This window comes from Hyaena hyaena, unplaced genomic scaffold, assembly GCF_003009895.1.
Source record: "Hyaena hyaena isolate Hyena2069 unplaced genomic scaffold, ASM300989v1 scaffold_162, whole genome shotgun sequence".
In the NCBI taxonomy this organism is placed as follows: domain Eukaryota; kingdom Metazoa; phylum Chordata; class Mammalia; order Carnivora; family Hyaenidae; genus Hyaena; species Hyaena hyaena.
Genome location: NW_024080795.1, coordinates 2337000 through 2342999, shown reverse-complemented (window position 1 = coordinate 2342999; position 6000 = coordinate 2337000). Strand labels below are relative to the sequence as shown.

At 38.5% G+C, this 6000-nt stretch overlaps 1 long non-coding RNA gene across 1 annotated transcript; it reads left to right on the top strand.

The window, feature by feature from the left end:
* The first annotated feature begins 877 nt into the window (after nt 1–877).
* Nucleotides 878–2752, top strand: LOC120236834. The gene is made up of 3 exons (XR_005529780.1): nt 878–1079; nt 1178–1254; nt 2673–2752. It is a non-coding gene; the product is annotated as an uncharacterized LOC120236834 (long non-coding RNA).
* Nucleotides 2753–6000: the final 3248 nt, after the last annotated feature.

Genomic DNA, 6000 nt, shown 5'->3' with positions numbered 1-6000 from the left:
TTTAATATTTTGCCAGCCTTGCAGCACAGAAATGTGCAGTTGAAATACATTTGGCTTAAAGGAAATGAAGAAATGTGATAGTTCTTCCATACCCAAGTTTGTGGAGTACCATTTATACTGATTACACAATAAACCATCATTGCCAAAAGTAATTTGGTTGTTTTGTAAGGTCTTTTCATTATAATGTTAGAAAGACTATATTATATATAATTTTGTGCTAAGAAATAAGTTACAAGGAAAAGATCCTTAAAGGGAATGAGAGGTCACAGGGGTGGAATGGGGAGCAGTGAGGATTCACCCATGTGAAGTCATTGCTTATAATGGTGAAGTTATTAATTAAGATGTCCCTCAGAGGTAAGAGAGGGCTTTGGGGCACATGGTATCTGCCACTTTAGAGTGTATATTAGTTTCCTAGGGCTGCAGTGACAAAGCACCACAAACTGAGCAGTTTAAAACAAGAATTTATTCTCTCACAGTTCTGGAAGTTGGAAGTCTAAAGTCAAGGCTTCAGTAGGGCCATGATCCCTCTGAAAGCCATAGTGGAGAATTCTTTTTCCCCCTCCTCTAGCTTCTGGTGTTTGTTGGCAATCCTGGGCATTCCTTGCCTTGTAGATATATCACTCCAATCTCTGCCTCCATCTTTACTTCCACGAAGCATCTTGACTGAAAGAAATCTCATTTTCCTTTATGCTGGTATGGCATCTAATCCTTATCTTTCTTGTGGTATTTATCTTGCATCATAGTTATTTATGATTACATCTGTAGGACATAACTTTTCAGCTGTCTGCCCAGACAATAAAATCTCTACCTTGGGAATAAGAGTCCAAAACAGCAGGGGGAGAGTTCTCTATTCATAGTACCCAATCATTGCCCCCTTCATAGCTAATTTAATGATGGCTGGGCAACTGACCAAATGGAATCAGTAAGATTATCTCCTTAGGAAATTTGAATTTGGAACTCAGGGATTCTACTGAGTCCCATTACTTTTGTTAATCCGAGGATATGTTAATCCAAGAATTGATAGGACTAGCAGAAAGCTCAGAGGAACAAAGAAAGTTGTTTTGAACAAAGAAGAATGAGTAAGTGTAGAGGGAAATGGCCGTACTGTTAGAAGAAATTATAGGGAAAAATCAGGATGTTGAAATTTACTACTTACTTCTTGTTGTTCTCATCAAAGTTCTGCAAGAGAGGAATTATCTCAAACAAGAACTGAGAAAGTCTGCAAGTAAACATAAGAAATACAGCGTTTCTAAGGTAAGTGCTTTCTGCCTGTGGACTATAGTCTAAATTGACCAATCGTTCCATAATTTGGAGACTTACAAGACTTAAAAGCAAATGGCTTCTGTATCTCAAAACTGAAGCTGGTATAATCAGTGGCAAGGAATTGGCAGCCATAGCTGAAGATACAAATGATGGTCTATGTCTTTCTCAAGTAGGTTCTCTTAACAGTTCACTGTCAGACCAAGGGAAAACCCCACTGACTGTGATCTAGTTATGAGTGATAGTTCACTAAGGTTATTTTAGAGATAGGGGAATGGGCAGAGTGCAGACATTGAGAACATAAAAAAAGATAAAAGAAAACAAAAAAATATACAAAAGGAAACACAGTGGAGCATTAGAATGGAGTCTGAGAAAATCCAGAACCCCCTGGTACCCCCCCAAGGGCTTACTCCTATTAAAAGGAGGGCCAATACCTCAGATGCATCTTAAATGAAAGAATATTAGCTATGTCTCCTTTACCCTGGGGTGACCTTTTTGTGACCTCAATGCAAAAGTCAAGATAAAGGTCATTTAACTAAGGGACTAAGGGCCTGAGCAGAGTCCTTTAGCCTATTGCTCAAGGACAGAAACATCTAGACTAGTGTGAAGATTCAAGGACATGAGTTCACATTTTTGCCTTTGACTACCACCCCATGAAATATAATTTAAACCAAAATCTACTGTGGTAGAATATAGAATGCTAGTTGCCTACTGCAATATCTCTTTTTCTCTTTCTTTAGTAACTGATTCCCAATATTTATCTGAGAACACTACTGTTTGCAATAAAAGACTAGACTGCATTTCCCAACCTCCCTTATTTTTAGGCATGGCCATACCTTTAAGTTCTGGTCAATGAAACATAGACAACGGTGTTTCATAGACCTTCTGAGGAGTTTCCTTAGAAAAGAAAGAGGCATGTCCTTCTTCACCTTTTCTTATCTTACTGCCTGGAATCTGGATATAATAGCTGGAGTTTAGTCAGCCATCCTGGGCCATGAGGATGCTGGCTATACCCTAGGAAGTGCATTGCTACAGAAAAGCTAAGCCTGGCCAAAAAACCCAAAGCCTTTTGATTTTCAACTCCTAAGGCCATCCCTACATCACTGAACTCACATCCTCAGGAAGAGGGTTTCTGAAATGGTGTAGACTTCAGAAGGGTAAACGTCTCTAATGCCCTTTCAGGAGTAGCAAGTAGGACAATGCACAAGGGAGATGATCTTGGAGAACATCTGAGACATCCAGCTGGGCTGACCAAGAACTCACTCTACTGCCGAGGAGTTCTTGGTGTTTATGTATATGATACATAAATCAATATGATATTGATTGGCAATCTTCATGTATTGTATCAATTTTTTTTGTATTTCCAAATAGGAGGTTTGATTTAGTTCATCCTGTTTTCCCTCTATTTTTAGACACTGACTATTTTGGATGTGGTCAAATGTACCATTTACCTATAGATATGAAATCATGGGGAGCTACATCAAAACCTGCTCAAGATGACTGTAAGTCACTGAAGGATCTTGGGCTTAATGTTGGGTGCACTTGGGATATATGAACTTGGATTATCTTTCTATTTAGAAGGATGAGTACACTTTCATTTGTGTATGGTATAGTGGCATTATATTAGTTGAAGACCTTCTGTAAATTGGGTCGACTATCAAGTCTGTATGTTATTTTTGTCTGTCCAACATACATTCCCAATTGTTCTGCAAACAGCACTTGGGCTTCCTTTGAGGGACCAACTCTCTCTTGCTGCCTCTCACTCCTTCTCTCTCTTTCTTTCTCTTTCAATCTACAACTTCTAAGCAGAGATGTCCCCTTCCCTGGTTAAAGAGTAGGTGCATAAACTCTAACTCTAACCTGACCAATTAGAATGTCCTATCCCCTGGCTTCAGGAATGGGCATGTGATCTAAGCGAATATAATCATGTGCCCAAAACTAGGCCAATGAATCAGCCATTAGAATTAGGCTGTAACTAAAAAAAAAAAAAAAAAATTAGGCTGTAACTATTGAGAACAATGCATTCTCTTCTTTTATTTTTTCCAACTTTATTGAGAAAGAATTGACACATAACATATAATTTTAAAGTGTACAGTGTGATAATTTGATACATGTATATATTGTAAATTGTTTGCCACAATAGGTTAGTTAACATATCCTTCACCTCACATAATTAGCATTTTGTTTTTGTTGTTATGGTGAGAACATTAAAGCTCTACTCTCTTAGCAACTTTCAAATATTATTAACTATAGTCACCATGCTCTACATTAGATCCTCAGAACTTATTTATCTTAAAACTGACAATTTGTACCTTTTGACCAATACCTCCCCATTTCCGTCACCCCTCAGGCCTTGGCAAACATCATTCTACTTCGTTACCATGACAACGTTTTTAGGTTTTACATATAACTGAAATCACACAGCATTTGTCTTTCTGTGTGACTTATTTCACTTAGTATAGCGCGATCAATGTTCATCCATATTGTTGCAAATGGCACATTTTCCTTCTTTCTCATGGCTGATTAATATTCCATTACACACATACACACATACACACACACACACACACACACACACCATCTTCTTTATTCATTCATCCACCAATGGGCACCAAGGTTGTTTTCATGTCTTGGAGATTGTGAATAGTATATTAATATCATATGATCTAACAATTCAGTAGGTACTTACCCAAACAAAATGAAAGCACTAATTTTAAAGATATGTGCATCCCTATATTTATTGCAGCATTATTTATGGTAGCCAAAGTATAAAACCAACCTAAGTATCCATTGATAAATGGATAAAGAAGATGTGATCACACACACACACACACACACACACACACACACACACTTGAATATTACCCAGCCATAAGAGATCTCACCATTTGTGACAACATGCGTGGACCTAGAGGGAATTATGCTAAGTGAAATAAGATTGAGAAATACAAATATCATACAGTTTCACTTATATGTGGTATCTAAAAACAAAACAAATGAATTCACGAACAAAAAGCAGAATCAGATACAGAGCACAAACTGATGGTTGTTAGAGAGAAGGGGGTAGGGGGGATTAGCAAAATGGATGAAGGGGATTGGAAGATACAGGCTTCCAGTTATGGAATAAGTAAGTCACAGAGATGAAAGGTAGAGCATAGGGAATATAGTCAATGGTATTGTAGTAGCACTGTATGGGGACAAATGGGAGCTACACTTGAGAGCACAGCATAAACTAGAGACTTGTCCAATCACTGTGTTGTATGCCTGAAACTAATGTAGCATTGTGTGTCAACTGTATTTTTAAAAAAAACCCACAATGAGGTATCACCTCCCATCAGTTAGAGAAGCTAATATTAAAAAAAAACAACCCCAAGAGATAACAAGTACTGGTGAGGATGTGGAGAAAAGGAAAGCCCTTGTGTACCGTTGGTGGGAATATAAATTGGTGCAGCCACTGTGGAAGACAGTAGGGAGGATCCTTAAAAAATTAGAACTAGTACTCTACTTTCTTTTAGATTCCTAATCTAGTTAGATGTAAGTGTAGACCTTCAAATAACAAACACAGAGGGAATTGGAGCTGAGAAAAGGAGAGTGGTAGATCCCTAACTTCACAGCTTGAGCACCAGCATACAGTTGTGCTTGAAGCCAACCGATCCCTGGATCTTTCAACTCTTTGACTTATTATGTCCACTTAAACAATCTTTATTTTGAATTTTGTCTCTTATAACCAGAAGAACTCTGGCAAATAGACATTATATCCTTATAATGTTCTACTGTTACCATTTTATTTATTCATTCATTCATTCATTCACTCCATTCATTCATTCGTTTATTTTTGAGAGAGAGAGAGAGAGAGGAGAGAGAGAGAGAGAGAGAGAGAGAGGGAGAGGGAGGTGCAGAAACAGATGGAGGGAGAGGCTCTGAACTGTCAGCACAGAGCCTGACTCAGGGCTCAAACTCATGAACCTGGAGATCGTGACCTGAGCTGAAGTCAGCCGCTTAACCGACTGAGCCACCCAGGTGCCCCCCATTTTACTTATGCCAAGGATTACTTACAGATAGCAGCTTGTGGGTTTTTTTTTCCTCAGTGCTATAGATGTTTTTTCCTCTCATATTTATTCTGCCATGTCTGATCTGCTTTTGAGCCACATGTGAGAAGCTAACTCCCATCCTGATCGTTGATGCTGTTTATTTTTTTTAAAGCATTGCCCCATTTAAAGAATTATTCTGGATAGTCCCACAGGGGGAAAGAATAGAGATGAAGGATTGGGGGTGGAAAAGACAAAAAAAGGCAAATTGAAAAAGAGATTTGGGAAAATTCCTGGCAGACCTAGAGGACCAAACAGAGGGAAGGACATTCAATTAGGAAGCTGTTGCTATTTTATTGTGTGCCCTGTACTCTCTCAGTGCTCTGAGGACTATGGCAGAACTTCAGAAAGAAATGACTGTGTGGTACAATTAGAGAGGTTCATCTCTAGGAACTGTGGCTCCCTGTGTTGCAAGTAGGATTCTTGTGCTCATGCTTGCATTGAAGCAACAGTGTCGCCTACTTTTTCTTTTTTTAATTGTGGAGAAAGACACATAACATAAATTCACCGTCTTAAAAGGAATGGGTAAAGAAGAAATGGAATATTATTCAGTCGTAAAAAGAGGGAAATCCTGCCATCACAACAATATGAATGGACCCCGAGGGCTTTATGATAAGTGAAATAAGTCAGACGGAGAAAGATACTGTGTGAT